Source organism: Amblyomma maculatum, chromosome 10 (genome assembly GCF_055883805.1).
Source record: "Amblyomma maculatum isolate TAMU_Amacu chromosome 10, ASM5588380v1, whole genome shotgun sequence".
Lineage (NCBI taxonomy): Eukaryota > Metazoa > Arthropoda > Arachnida > Ixodida > Ixodidae > Amblyomma > Amblyomma maculatum.
In genome coordinates this window covers 105656375-105672991 of record NC_139353.1, presented here as the reverse complement: position 1 = coordinate 105672991, position 16617 = coordinate 105656375, and the positions used below count along the sequence as shown (strand labels likewise).

Here is a 16617-nt window from a genome sequence, read left to right as displayed (position 1 = left end):
ACTCTAATATGCCTTTGACTAACGCGTGATGCAGGTTTTCAGATAAGTCCTCTGCTGATATCTCACTCCCCCTTGAAAGTATCTACCCGCTCTGCCCTTTCGACGACGGACGGGAAATCCATGCTGGACAGGCCATGATAAAGCACGACCATGAAAAATCTGAACTCTTGGTACAGGAGCCCAATATGCGCTATTTTTCTGATGCTCAGAATGCTGGTTTGCAGGCTCGCTGGCTTTTTCTGCGGTCGCACCGGTACGAAACCGCTCGCAGTTTCGACGATGCTGCCTAGTTTACTGTAGCGATATATTGCATGTGAACGAGGCAAACGTGCATTATTAGGCAAAGAAAGAACATTGTTTCATAGGTCAAGGAATGAACGATTTGGCGTGGCGATGTAATGAAAGCGAGGAACTAAAAATGAGCTCCACTTCGTACGCAACCTTGTTGACTCTCGTCTTCAGCAGACACTTGATGCATATGGAGGCGATGTAGTCCCAGACGGCCGTGATATCGAACACGTGTACACCATTATACAGTGCGATCCCCTTGCGCACGCTATCACGGCGGAAGAGCCCGCGAGACGCGCACGAACGGCTAATCGCACGCGCGCACCACGGCCCCGCTTGCCGCATGGGGCCCGCCTCGGGTTCCGACGGCCGCCGCTAGGCGGCTTTCAGTGGCGCCCCTATAGGCGCTGCGCATGGCGTATAAGGCACCCGTTAGGAGCAACAGGGTGCACTCTATAATGCGCCCGGCATAGAGTGCACTCTGTTGCTCCTAACGGGCGCAATATAGCCACTGCTTTATTTTAAAATTTTAATTCCTCAGCACAGCCTTAGCCTATCTATCTTGGACAGCTGGCTGACCAATTATCTATTGTACTCAAGGTGAATATGTGCGATAAATATTCATCCCATTTCCTTCTCAGCGTTGCCTAGGACAGTTGGCGACACTGGTTGTTTACCTAATGCCCCCTAAGCAAACATATCACCCAATTCAACTTCTCTAGTGGCGCACACTTGACTGAACGGTAAGCTGAAGCAAACGGAACAGAATAAAGATATAGGTTGGTAGCTCCGAATCATGGATTACCATAACAATCGTTCAGGTCATCAATGTGAATTATTAATGCAGAACATAGCTTGCATGTCTTTCCACGAACTGTGGTCTCAAGAGCTGAGTATACAGGACCATTCATTTTCGTACATTTTGCTTCAGCATTATCACAGACGGCCGTGAAAGCAGGGCTCGTTTTAAAATAGTTGTCTTTTGTTGCCACAACGCCGCTCAATAACTTAGCATTCTGCCGTCTTGTCGTGCCTTCTGATTATTTGCTAACGTTTAATAAATCATTACTTTTTCACGCCAGAGCAACAACGTGCACCCGCGCTTCCCATATAAAATCCTGCTAAACTAATCGAGTGGTTTGTTGACTTCGAATTCTGTTTGTATAACTGGCTCTGTGCAGATATAAGAGTATAACGTACGGAATCGCCGCAACTGCCTTCCGTTCCAGGTCGTCGATATGACGTTTCCAAGTGTCCCGAGAGGTGTTGATGAGGACGCTCTGGCAGACCCTACGCCGCCGATTTTCAATGCGGCGATCAATATCCTGGCAGGCAGAACCCACATTCAGGACACCAATGTCACTGGCTACTTGCTGACATTTGATATACAAGTAAGCAATTGTGCAAGGTTTGCAGCGGCCTACAAAAGGTCACGGACTCTTTCGTGATATACTTACTTTTGAACTTCTTCAGAACAATTCTTGAAAACTCTAATTACTGTGCGACTCAATACAGCACCCTGACTCAAGTTTTCTGACTATTCCAACAGTGTCAGCATAAGTGATAGAGGCTTGGACACCCAGATTGGTTCAGCAAAGCACATCAGTTACCAAGATGAAGGCATTTTGTACGTTAATGCTAAATTATTTGTTTGAAACTTGACTCCTTGATTCTCATAAATATTGCGGCAATCTTATTCCTTTAAAAATGTCCACGAAAGCGAATGCGAAAGCACACGTGTTTTTTTTTTTTTTGCACTTATGTTGGGAGCATTGAAATGATGTAAAATTCCAAGTATAACCCTTTGAAATGCATACCCTTTACCGTAAGCAAATACGGCGACCAACCAGGAACCCGTTAGGAAATTCAGCCTATTTTTCACAAAGGTGAAATTTTCACCAGTGGAGATCTGATGTTTTTTTTTTTTTTTTAATGCGGGCCTCAGAAGCTTGTCTAACTTCTGTAATCGAAGTCTATATATCACTGAAGCAGGCCGGCGAAGACTGCACCATGAGGCTATGAATTCACTTTAACTATGAGGGCACTTTACCGACTGAGAAAGGGAGAAGGAGAGGGACAAATATAACAAATGCATTGAGGGTGTGCGGAGAAGTGAAGAGATAACTAGATGGCGACCAGTGTGTTACCCCACGCGTGGAATCTCGAATAAAAGGATGAAAAGAAAAGAAGTACAAGAATGTGAAATTAGTTTGAACCGTTTCGTTAACCTATAATACTAGGACACACAGGGCGCCCAGTAAAATTTCACAGCATTGACTGAACCCTTGTGCGTTTAAGAATTTGAGTAGTCCATTAACGGATATGTTGTCTAAGATATTCCAAGTGCCCGGAATCTTGGCTTCCGCTGCGGATCTAGTATTGAAACGGCAGAACGTGGAAGGTAGGTGACACCTATACGCAGAAATCGTGGGTACTCAGGTCCTCAACCACTTCACGGCCCTCTGCAGTTCTCTAAATATGGAGCATTTGCAATTATGATAGTAAAGAGTGTAACTGTAGATGCCTAAAAGCGCTTCAGAAGCAGGGGATATATGATCTTTTTAGCCTTACAAAGAACGTCCACTAAGCCTAACGGCGGAGTTTCTTGGTTTGGTGAGGCTTAGTAGAGTTTCATTAAATCTTCGTGGAACGGCCTTCTGTCTTGAGAAAAAAGACGGTCGCCTTTTCTAAACTCTCTCCTGTTTCCTAAGCTGCTATTTCGTAGGTATGGGCATTGCTTCTGTTGTTCCTGGCTCTACTGAGCGCCGTCTTGGCTATTCTGGATGTGCATCCAGCCGGATGCGTGGAGAAACGGCTGTAGCCGCTAAATGCTGGAACCAACACTTCTGGATGCTCTTCGAAAACATGTTTTGCGAAGGTGGGTGCCTTTGAAGAAATCTACTTTGCAAAGAGCTTAAAAAGAATTTAAAAAGCCAACAATAGCATCCTGACACCGGGGCTAGAGCTTTATTCGTCTGGTCTGAAAACTATTGTACAGCCATCATGATAGATCCAAAGACGCAGATGCACTATCTAGATCAGTTCGCCGATCCCCTGCCGGTTTTATAGGCTCCCCAGTGTATCCCACCGTGGGGGTGCAGTGCTCAGGAAGCCCGCCTGATGTGCCCAAAAGTGCGAGATCGAATGCCGCCCTCAGCGGCTGCTTTTTCATTACAGTGCAAAGCAAGACGCCTATGTGCCGAGTGGTGTCAGAGCACGTTAAAGAAGCCCAGGTGGTTGAAATTTCCGGAGGCAGCCTCTAAGCCGTGTTTCATACTCTTAGTCTCTTTGGGACGTTATGCCCCACAAACCAAACTAAAGATTTTCATTCAATGAATTCAAAGGAGTCGTGCGCACTCCACACAGACATTGGCTTTCGGGTATACGAACCAGTCACGTTCAATCCCCCTTGACTGCCCCTGCAACACGTGCTGGTGTCCGTTGAGACCCCTGGTGACATAATTTTCTATAGCTGCAATCTCACAATAGCCCCTACTTGATTACTTGATGCCGAACGAATTGACGACGCATATTCTGTGGTGAAATACTCGCTTTCAAACAAACTCTTATTGTTGCTTTCCTGCCTTTGAAATATTCTTATGGAAGCATTGAACCTATACTGCGAGATGGAACGTCTAGTAATTCTTTTTTACAGGCGTAAGGGCCTCCGGTCAAAGTTAAATGGCAGGAATAAGACGATTATTCGAGCAAATTTTCTTCACATCAGAGATTTCCCAGATAACAGCCCTTATGTTGTCTATTCAAATACGAATAATACGAGTATTAGAAGCATAGGTTACTCTTGTATCAAATTTTGAATATTATATTGCTTTGCGACAAACAACAGGGAGGACCTAGGCACCACCTGCGTTGGCTTTCCAATGGGCTCTGTATTCGTTCTTCTGCTGTACACTAGAGGTGAGGTCGTGGCGTGAAAGACAATAGGACGTTAGCTAGGACAAGTGGATACAGTCAAAGATATTCTGCAATGAAGATAGTCAACACAATCTTGAACGAGAACATCTTCGGCAGAACTCCGCCTGGTTGGGTACTTGAATCAAAAGGAACCGAGTTGGTCCCGAAACGTCGGATTCTAATAAACAATTTGGTTTGTGATAGGTGTTTCTCAAACATTTGTTTAAACACAATCTTACATTAATTTGTGCTGAAGCGAAGGTTCAGAAATTGAATGGAACCTGTAAAACCATTACTCACGCACAGTGCGTTGCTAAGCAGGTCCACACTCATCACAGCGGGAGCAGCTATTTCATGCCTTCACCATTTAGCCGGCTGAATCGGCTATGTGAGGTAGTGTGAACAGTCCCGGATGTATGTCTTCAGTTCCAAGTGCTCCAAGGCACAGGTGAAAGTGTCAGGATCAAAAACACTTTGACTTCATAGAAAACCCACATCGGGCTAACATGTTTGCAGCATGCAGCACTACGAGGGTTTGAATAATCGCTCTAATTGTCTTTCTCCATTGCATATTTATTAGGGAGCGAGGCGTAAAATATATTGAAAATAGCGGACGTCACACTTCATATCACAAATCGCTTTTGCAGCGTCTGTGGTAAGGCCAAATAGGACAGTGCTTCGAGTGGTAAGCGGCTCCTGGTGGTTAGCCATCGTGGTTCTCATGAACGCCTTCACGGGACACATGCGCGCCTGCCTCCTGGTGAAAAACGAGCTCGAGAGAATCAATACGCTGCAGGACGTCGCTGCTAAACCTCACCTCAAGGTTTACCTTCTCAAGAATACCGTAGTTACTCGGTACTTGGAGGCAAGAGTTTATCTAGTTCACATTACCGCGGAACCAAAATGTGAGAAAATACAGAGTGGATTGAAAAAACATCCCATTGAATTTTTAACAGCCAGACTGCACATAAAATTGAAGACAAAACAATTTTCAGCAAGTACCGTGAGACGTTTCTCCCATTCAGTTATAAATTATTTGAACACGGTTGCGCCAACACACCTTAAATTATAAATTGCAGTGCACGCAGATCTTGCTTATATTTTAGCTCTAGAAAACAATTTCTCTCGTGGTGAATAATACAAAGAATATAAATTTGATAGAAACCTGATTTTTGTTCCAGGCGAAAAGCAAGACGCTTGTGTGCTGTGTAGTGTCAGTGCACGCTAAAGTACCCAGGCGGTCGATATTAGCGGAGTTTTACATTACGGCGGCTCTCGTACCTTGATTTACTTTGCGACGATAAACGCCATTAACCAAACCAATTTCCTCCCATCGCACAATTTAGAGACATTCGTAACTTCAATGCTTATAAATGGATATAATTTCTATAATTTTGGCTTATCATATTGCAATTGTCAATGTCGCCGTTAGTATCACTCAAAAGCGGCTTCTTTCGGGTCGCCAAAGGTGCAGACGCTGCGGATTTTGAATTATTTCCGATCAAATCAGTCACGTAAATCTTCTAATTCTGGTATTGAAGGCGATAGACGATTGCATGCTACCTGCGTGTCAAACTCTAGAGCAAATATGTGAGCATTTTAGTCTATACAAGCATTTTATAGTAATAAACCTTAGTGAAAAGTAGCGTTTATGCTTGAAAACTTCCACATGGTGGAAAAATGAATATAATTGTTTTCCGCGTCACTTTTAAAGACGTCTAGGGCTCTGAAAAAAAAAAAAAACGGTGTCTATCGTCAGGCACACAATCTTGCTATTAAGACAAAAAGACCTCATACGAGTTCTGTTTATATATATAAAGTTTAAGGACACATATATTTGCATTACTATGTGAGCATTTATATAATTGAGTTTGGTGATGGTGTCGGCGACGGTAAAAGGCCAAGCCAGACGTGTAATCAATGGTAGCTGCCGCATAACAAATGGAAATCTTGCCGCCGCTTGGCAAAATTGTCAAAGCACTGTAGTATGCGCCAGCTCTTTAATTCCTAGAAGAGACTACCCTTGATGAGGGCGTCCACGGTATTCAAGACGTTGCTCGTCTTTTCTTACACCGAAATGGCGGTATCAACTTGGTGGCATAAGGCTAGCCCGTCTTAAATGTAGGTGACGTGGATTTCAGGTCAGGACGGCGCACGCGACTGAAGGCATTTTGACCGCGAGCATCAGAACATCTGTTTGTACAAAGAGAGCGCGAAGCTTTTCTTTGAAGATATCCCAACTGAATTATTCTTCCTCCTCGGTGTGGTGCCATAGGATCGCTGCGCAGGGTTAATAGGAAATGGCGTTTTTCAGCAGCACGCTAAGTCCCCCTTTAATACTGCTGACACAGTACATGGATATCCATTTGTCGACATTTTCACCTGAGGCGACGAAAATGCTGTCGGGGTCATGGGGATGAGCCCTGATCATAAATGTAGGGGCAGTGAGGTTGCGCCAGTCGCGTCATGGTGGCAGTTCTGGTGTAGCACATCTGTGAAGCACCGTAATGCAATATTCTGGGACACGGAGAGTGGCAAAGTCGGCACCTCCACCAAGATAGTAGGCAGCAGGAAGCGTCCACAGCAAGTAAAACACGTATGCACTCTCACAGCGCAATGGCCAAGTAGAGAGCACACAGGACGTCGAAGCAGAGACCACTGCGAAAGATTCAGGCCTCGAGTAACATCAGACTGCCACACACACACTACGTCTGCAGTTTGAGTCGAGAACGAAGTCAGGGAGCTGTCATGCTGTACCCGCTCCCGCTGCGAAATCTGTCTGGTTTTCTTTTTATTTCTCTCTCTCTCTTTATATATATATATATATATATATATATATATATATATATATATATATATATATATATATATATATATATATATATATATATATATATATATATATATATATATGAAGGAAAGAAGCCAACAGTCGGCGAGGCCAAAGAAAGCGTTGGGGATGGTACTTTATGTCTTTTTTTTTAATGTTTACTTGGATAATCACAGAAATTAGTAGTGTAATCTGTTTAGGGGAAAGATAATAAACACAAAGTAGAAGAAAAAACAACGTGCCGATGGTGGGAGCCGAACCCACGACCTCCGAATATCGCGTCCGGTGCTCTACCAACTGAGCTACATCGGCCGCTGTCCCCCCTGCTACTTGCTTGGGTATTTATGTTGTCTGTATACGAACCTTGAGAGTGTTCACCAGCGCCACCCTCAGCCAAAGCGGCAGACGTGGAACGTCCTTTGTTACCGCCAGCGTCACGTAGAACGTGATCAAGAGCGAGGGCGAAAGCTGTGCTAGAACCCTCTTACGCTACCTATGGCTTCAAGACTGCCAGAACCGAGACCCTCGTAAGCTACAAGCAGATCAATTAAGGGGAAATGAGGGTGCTCGGTATAATACATGAAGGAAAGAAGCCAACAGTCGGCGAGGCCAAAGAAAGCGTTGGGGATGGTACTTTATGTCTTTTTTTTTTAATGTTTACTTGGATAATCACAGAAATTAGTAGTGTAACCTGTTTAGGGGAAAGATAATAAACACAAAGTAGAAGAAAAAGCAACGTGCCGATGGTGGGAGCCGAACCCACGAGGTGGGAGCCGAACACTCTCAAGGTTCGTATACAGACAACATAAATACCCAAACAAGTAGCAAGGGGGACAGCGGCCGATGTAGCTCAGTTGGTAGAGCACCGGACGCGATATTCGGAGGTCGTGGGTTCGGCTCCCACCATCTGCACGTTGTTTTTTCTTCTACTTTGTGTTTATTATCTTTCCCCTAAAATATATATATATATATATATATATATATATATATATATATATATATATATATATATATATATATATATATATATATATATATATATATACGTCTTATATAACCTATATTGCAAGATCCTAATATGTTGTCTGGATCGTCACCTGAGTGTTCTCACGTCGCGTCAGGCCTGCCTCGGCAGTCTGCCTGCTCTGCAACCTCACCTGTCATCTCAACCTGTATATCATGCGATCAACGGCCCTATTGAGTACTTCAGGAGTCCTTTTGTTTGTCCGACATCTACAACACGCACCTGATCATTCATTTCATTTTATTACTTTAAATACCTCGTTGGAGGTATTACATAAAGAGTGGTACAAAAACATAACAAACTTCTTTTGTATATATTTCTTTTATTTTTACCTATCCTTGTCTTTCTCCCTATCACTCACCTCTTTGATTTCCTCTACCTTCTCCTAGCTATCCCTTTATTTCCGCCGCCCCAGTTCAGGTGCTTCAGATATAAGATAGCAGATACTGGGGCTGGCAAACATCTTTTCTTTCCTTTTGTACGTACAATAAATAACCACTACAACAACAACAACAACATGATGCACGGCAGCACTTTGTCGGAACATCAAGGGACACATGATTCCAACGATGTGGTGGGGAAGCTCGTTCCAGTCGGCTGCTGTTCTCGGAAAGAATGGAAGAATGGATGAATACATGCTGGCATCGGGTGATACCTGTAGGTCCGGACGATTTTCTTCATAGCTCAGATATGTCATCTACCATACCCTAAGTAGAAACTGCTGCGAAGTCTCCTGAAGAGCCAGATGGATTTTCAGTGTCGCGAAGCACCACGATTCCTAAGCGCCCAAATGGAACCTTACGGTAATCATAAAACCAGTCGATGCCAGATTCTGTATAACTCACTTTATCATGCTGTGAGATGACAATCTGTATGTCTGGTTCCAGATGGCTACTTTTAAGTTCGCCCCAGCGAACAGCTAAAACGTTTTGGTAGCTAACACTCAAACCGCGGACACTGCTGAGCGCGTTTTACAAATACGATCGACAGCAGGAATCGCAGTGCTAGCATACTAGTTCCAGTCAAACAACTGTGGCGTAGGAGTAATCAAGGGTATGTCCCCGGATCTTTCTCAAGGAGGTGTCTGCTCGGCGTTAGTCCAGAAACTTTCGAAGAAATTGGGGTGCCGTTTAGGAAATTCAGAAAATATCCGTATAGTTTTTATGATTGAACCTGCGTCGGAAACGTTATTCTGGGATATACACGATACCGTGTGCATGATTACATTCAAACACCCGAACAATGTGGCAGATGTCAGCGCTTCGGTAATGTGACCCCTGCTTGCCGACTAACTTTGCGTTGTTCTCGTTGGTGGTGAAACTCGCTACCGAACCAACCCCATTTGCCGCAACTGTGGCCACCAGCACGAGGCGACGTCCTCCCGCTGCACTGCCTACAGTAGGGAGAAACTAATCTATAAATACACGACATCCAACAATACAGACTAAAAGTCACCAGTAGCTGTTTTAATTGAGCAAACTCAAATCAGCACTCATCACAGAAAATACTAATTGATGTGAAAGAAACAGCCAGAACAGTCACAGAAAAAAGATGTCAGTCAACAACAAATATATGACGTGGCTGGACCTCTTAATCCACACAGATGAACGGTTCACCAACCATCTCTACCTACCACACAAGATATCACTGCGTAGCAGTCTCACTCGAGGTGTGCATCCCGGAACCGTTCATGCGAAACATCTATTCGCGCAAAATCTGATTATCGCAGTAGCCAACTGCTTCAATCGTCTACTCTTCCCAGCGTGCAACTCGTCCGAAAGAAGGCCACCATCTTTCAATATAATGCCTGTAGCTTTTCTGCATTTTCTGCCCTTCTTCTTCAAGCATAATTTCTCTATTATTGCTATATATTCGAATCGCGGCTCTGTACTCTGTACACTTGTTGAGGCTATTGATGCTCTCATTGTACCAGTCTCCTTGCTGATGGCGAATCATTCTTACAATTCTTGGCTTCATCTCCCCTCTTCTCGCGCAATGGCGGTCGCAGTGCTTCAATCGTCTACTCTTCCCAGCGTGCAACTCGTCCGAAAGAAGGCCACCATCTTTCAATAGAATGCCTGTAGCTTTTCTGCATTTTCTGCACTTCTTCTTCAAGCATCATTTCTCTATTATTGCTATATATTCGAATCCCGGCTCTGTACGCAATCCGTCTTTAAGGTTACATAGTACTCCAATTAACAACTGGTATGAACCATAGCAACGTTCTTCGGATTATCCGGAAAGACGTCAACTTTATCCAGCAGCGCATACCAACTGATATACGTAACGCCTACGTTGCAGCTGCTGTTAAGTTCATGAACGTGCAGTTTACAATAATTGTTGCATATCTACCATCTCGTGCTGATTTATAGCGTGCGAGGCACGCCTGTTCCGCACATTATAATTGGGGATTTCAACGTGCATCATCCTGCTTGGGGAGTTCTCCGATGGACAGCCAGAGGCAAGCAACTATTTGACTTTGCTCTGTCCAATAATTTAACATTTCTCAACGACGGCCAAGCAACGTACTACGAAGGTGCAAGGTCCAGTCCGCTTTACATCTCCATGATCTCTGCTGAGTTTTCAGCTTCACCAACCCGGTCAGTGGACATCGAGACTTACGGAAGCGGTAACCTACCCACATCGCAACGGCGTAAAGGTTGCTACGTGAATTGGAAAGCTCTTGCTGACACTGTAGAGAAGCTGGATCTGTCAAATCTAAATTATGACTTTTTCATCGCTGTGGTAGCACGTGCTCAAACGTTGCACACGTAAGTCCTGCACCTGCCAAAGGCATACGCACCTGTCGACATTGTCTATGAAAAACTTCCACGAATACAACGTTGATCCCATTCTGTTCACTAAAGAAATTTGAAAGACATCGCTAAAAAAGACACCTATCCGCGGCCTCGTATTGACGACTCGCTCGACAGATCACGTTCCGCCCAGTACTTCTCAATCGACTTGAGAGCGGCTACTGGCAGATTAAGGTCAATGAGCTAGACCGCGCAAAAACGGCTTTTGTCCCCAGACGGACTGTATGAGTTTAAAGTGCTGCCTTTCGGCCTATGTTCAGCGCTGGCTACTTTTCAGCGCATGGTGGACACAGTTCTTGCTGGCTTCAAATAGCAAATTTGTTTAGTTTACCTCGATGACGTCGTCATGCTCTGAAATATTTGTCGAGCAACTTGAACGCCTGCGCACAGTGTTAGCGGTCAGCTAACTTAACACTCAAGCCAGAGAAATGTCACTTTGGCTACAAAGGATTGAAGTTTCTCGGTCATCTCATGAGCGCCGATGGCGTGAGGCCAGACCATGACAAGTTTTTTGCTGTCGCCGAATTCTCCGTTCCTGGCACCAAGAGAAGTTTGAAATGCTTGCTGGGTCTCTGCGCGTCCTACCATCTATTCATCGCAGATTTAGCCAAGGTTGCTGACCCATGACTCGCCTACGTACGAAGATACACAGTTCGTGTGGGGTGCCGAGTAACAAGACGCTTTTGTGGAGCTGCGAAGACGACTGCAAACAACTTCTATTCTTGCGCACGTTCATGCACACGCTCACACCGAAGTCTACAACGACGCCTGAAATATCGACCTCGGCGCCGTACTCGTTCAAACCAAGCCGGCGTCGAAGAGGTCACCGTGTATGCCAGCTGAGACAAACTATTTCACTACGAAAAATGATGCTTCGCGGTTGTGTGGGCAAACATTAAATCTAGGCACTACCAAGATACAGCTTCGCTGCATCTGCTGATAAACCACCAGCTGTTCTCCAACTCGCACCGGTGATAGCTGTCGTCGTTCACTGAAGCTTTGACTCGGACTCATGGAACGCCTTCGTCCTCCAGGCACCACGTCTCCCACCAAATGAGCTGCCCAGCTGACATCTGAGTCAAACATGCCTCCAAGGAACTGCCCACGAGAGGAACTGCCTTTCTTCTAAGCCTGGGCAATCACTGCTTTACAAGGTGGTGGTGAAGCCGTCAGAGTGCTTTGATGTTACAGCTTTGTCCATTGTCTTTTCCAACCTTGACAAATGCCTTGAAACGGCAGGATTTCACAGTTTCGCTATTCATCGTCCTACTAACAGTATAATCGTCTGGGTGCGTTCCCTTTCCGATATTGATCGGCTCCGGGAATTGAAAACTCTGCCAGCCTCTGACATACCCGATACAACCGTGCTGACAGTACAAGCTTATCTTACATCTAGATCGGATCTTCGGCGTTATGTTGTGTCTGGTGTCGACCCGGATATCGCCCTCAAAGATCTTGCGCCTGTATTAGACTGTACTACGCACAAGGTGGTAGAAGCACACTACATGGGTAAAGAACGTATATGTCTGGTTACTCTGCAAGGGCCTCTGTCTGCTCCAGCTCGCATCTCACTTTAAGAGGGCATCTTGCAGTCCCGCCTGTACAAACCCGGCGTGGTGCATTGTTATCGGTGCTTCCGCCCGGGCTATATGAGAGCTTCTTGCCCATGTCTATCGCCCATCTGATTCCAAAGAATATCGCTGTGGCCTCTGTCGTCAAGACGGCCATGACATTACTTCCACAGACTGCTCAGTAAAGGGCCGCGCCATAGAGAAACGCCGCATGAGCTCCCAGAAACATCGCTTGAAAACAACATTAGTCACCAAATGATCCCTTGCTAACATCGAACCGTATTTCACTGTTTCAGCTTCACGAAGATGAGACAATTGCAAACCCTGCTGTAAATGAAGGTTCCTCCGGGACACGAAGATATGATCAAACATTACGGCGCGGCAAAACACGCTCCGCTAGAAGACCCCAAACCTCGCAGCTCGATGATGAACCTAAAGAATAAATTGTCGAATTGGACAAAGAACTTACAGCTCTGCAGGAGCAGATTCAACGTCTCTCCCAAAGACGAGCCTTGCTTGCACGATCGTTCATTCGTCCTTCTGATCATCCTCTTACTACGTCTCAATCACCTGCTCACAGTTCGCTTGCCCCTTGTGAACTACAAGCACCTGCCACATTGTGTCCTGTGCAACTGCTCCATTTCGTGGCACAGCAACTGCAACAACTCATAAAGGTGGTAATTGCTAACTTTCCTCCAGTTTTCTATTCATGGATCCAACATTGAAGAGCAACAGCTGTGTGTTGAAATGAAAATGCCGTGGTTTTGACAACAAGGCAGGCGAGATCCGTACACGAGTGCGCATTGGTAAACTTCCTAAGTGGGTATTGCTTTTAGAATAAACAAATGCTCTACCCCCGTTTTCCGGCTTCATTGCCTACTCTTGCCTGAGCACTCCAGACTGTCGATGCAGTGCTACGTCCAAGAGACCTGGCAAAGCTGCCATATATGTAGCCGACTGTTACATCCAAACTGAGGTTTCACTGGCATTATGGTGCAACAAAAGGCAAGAGGTAGTGGCTGGGCTAGTTCGCCTCCCCCGAACCGATATAATTCTTGTCTCGTGCTACATGCGTCCGTACGCTGGTGGAGGATCTAAAATAGAGCTGGGATGGACTTCGCACCTTCGTTACAAATAGCCGGGACGTCCTATTTTGGCCGGAGGTGAATTAGATGCCCCGCATCAAACTTGGGGTTATCCCTCTTCTACTGTGCGGGAAGGTGTAGTGTTGGACGCATTTACTGATGCAGATTTTGCGCTCCTTAACTCACCAAGCACCGCAACACGACGTTGGGATGGTTCCCGTTCAGCGCCTTCCTCTCCAGACCTCACATGGTGGTATGGTGCACGTGCTGTTGCATGAGATCGAGAACTAGATTGTAGGGGTAGTGACCATTATCCATTACTCATTGGTTTAGACCTACATTTCAAGCGCCGCCGTAGAGGCTGGTGCTTAGTCACAGCATGGGACTTGTTCAGAATGCTACTAAACAACTCCGTGCTGGCAACTGTGGATCTACAAGAAGCTTTGCGCACTGCATTGCAAGCTGCAACTCGTTCCAGTTGGGTAGAGGAAAACAGACCGCCTCCGGATCTGCACCTTCTTCGACTATGGGCGGCTGTTCGCATCGCAGAATTGGCGTTTATTAGAGAACTAACATTTCAACGCCGAGTTACGCTACACCTGCTAACAGCAGCGGCACGCCAACATGAGAAGCGCCTTTCTCGTTAGCGATGGCAGGACTGGTGTGCATCTCTAAACGCAACGTCTACTACTTGACATGGTGCAAATTTAGGTCCATGAAAATCGGCAGGCGTTCAAAGTACCCCGCAGGCAATGCTTGTCTAGCATCTGGACAGACTCCAAGCCAGTTTGCATCAGTGATGGTCAGGAATTTATTTCCGGATTTCGACCACATTCTACCTCCGTTCATAGGCCTGCATAATCTCCCGTCAGAAGCGAGCTCACCCCCAAGCGTAGAGAACCTTGAAGGTATTGAAAAACATTTCACATTGCAGTTTATTGCAGCTATTGACAGAACGAAACCGCGCAAAGCTCAAGGGCCAGATGGACTGACATACGAAGTGTTTAACAATATTGAACAACCTGGTATTGAGTGGCTGCTTGAGGCCCTGAATAGAATTCGGACCTCTGGAGATTTCCCGACTCCTTGGAAACATGGCGAGGTGGCGCCAATTCCGAAGAACAGGAAGCCTTCCACTAATTTAAACAACCTTCGCTCAATAGCGCTTACGTCCACGCTTTGCAAGCTACTAGAACGCAAGTTAGCTATGCGCCTGTCATGGTGGCTTGCAGGATACAACTTGTATCATTCAGCTCACATTGGCTTTAGCCCTCATTTGGGCACTGAAGATGGTTGGAACATCTTTCAAGTATAGAACTATTAGGATGAAGATTCTGCAAAATCCGGATCATTTCAACAATGCACGTCCACAAGGCCTACGACAATGTCAGCCATTCAGCGATTCTAGCCATTCTAAGCTGGCTACGTTTCCCACCCAGAGTATGTAACTTTGTAAGATCATTCTTTGAAGACCGTTATGTTTTCATATGGATTGGTACAGAACGTGTTGGACACTTTAGCATAACGGGGAGTGTTTCTCAAGGACTTGTGCTGGCACCAATACTGTTTAACACGGCGCTCCTAACTTTGGCCTGGCAACTAGCAATCATTCCGGACATATGTTTTGCTGGTGTATGCAGACAACGTCACAGTATGGTCCCTACGCACGGATCTAAGCCTTCAAGAATTATGCCTTCAGACTGCTGTTGACAAGACATCTGAGTGGTGCACGAAAATTGGCCTAGCCCTCTCAGTCGAAAACACAAACTTTATGTCTATCACAAACCGCTGGGTAGACGCAAGCTTTTATAAGCACCACTACAGCTGTCGTTGAACGGGCATCGGCACACTACCACTTCGTCGATGCGAATCCTTGGTGTCGAATTGGACAGTTGTGGTTCAGCAGTGCCATGGGTTCGATCTGCACGACGGAAGGCCGCTAGTACACTGCACTTATTTTGGCGCATTGCCCAGAAAACAGGCTGCGCTTGCCGCAACATGGCTTGAACGTTGGCGCGTTCTGTATTACAGCATCGGCTTGTCTATCAAGTCTAATTTCAACGTCTCACAATAATATATTGGGACAGCTTAGAAGCAATCAATAGAGAGGCAATGCGAGCCATCAGTGGGCTCCCTCGCCTGACATCCCTTCCCACTCTCCAAGCCGAGGCCCAGATGAACACCATTGACGAGCTCTTCGAGTAGCATCGTGAAGCGCGCTACCTGACGCGCGAAGCTATTCCTGCAGCGTCTGCATTAGCGCATTGTTTTGATTCGTCTTGTACGCTGCTTGAAGCAACGCCTTCGGAACCTTCATGGAGTCGGCCACAGATTACAAACAACCGTCCGCTACGAGAAAAGCGTCGGCGGTTTATCTCGCCGTGAGGAGATGGCGCTGAGAAGAATCCGCGTGGGTGCTGCTTTAACGCCTGCTGTAAAATCTTCCCGGACCACATAAACTGCTCCCCTGAACTACCCTTCCTGCCCAGCCCCAGCTACGGAGGCCACACTAGGCCACTTCCTAACAACTTGTCCTGGTCTTAGCGTGGCCCGCATGTGGCGGATACAGATCGGGGCCTAGCGAATAAAAAGCCAGCGATGCGGCTTTGGGTGACCACGCAGAGGACATGGACCACGCATCCTTCATGGTTGTCTTAGAAGTCGCTCTTACCATCCTACCAAACCGCCAGACACAGGGGTATTATGGACACATGACCCTCTGTCTGGTGGTTTGGTAGGATGGTATGGTAGGGGTATGGGCACATGGCGAGAAGAAGACGATAATTGGCTGATCGGCTGTCTGAGACCGGTCTCTAATTTTTGGTGCTTTTCGAAGTTTTAGAGTATTAAGTGTTCCTGTGATTTGTGTCCTCAACGTGCGATGATCTGCGGGTCTCTGGCCACCGGCGGAAGCACGTTAAGCGACCTTTTAGGCGCTCTGCGCCGTATGCACTCCGACACGAAACACCGCTTCCAGCCGCACTCCATGCAGCACTAATGGCAGCAGAGCCATCGGCTAGTCAAGCGGCCTCTGTAGTGGCGGCAACAGATCGGGGCCCTGCGAACAAGAGACCTAGCGAATAAAAAG

The 16617-nt window shown here is 46.2% G+C and overlaps 1 pseudogene; it reads left to right on the top strand.

Moving 5' to 3' along the window:
- The first annotated feature begins 1523 nt into the window (after positions 1-1523).
- The window catches only part of LOC146177187 (glutamate receptor ionotropic, delta-1-like), a 73186-nt pseudogene continuing 58092 nt past the window's right edge, over positions 1524-16617 (top strand).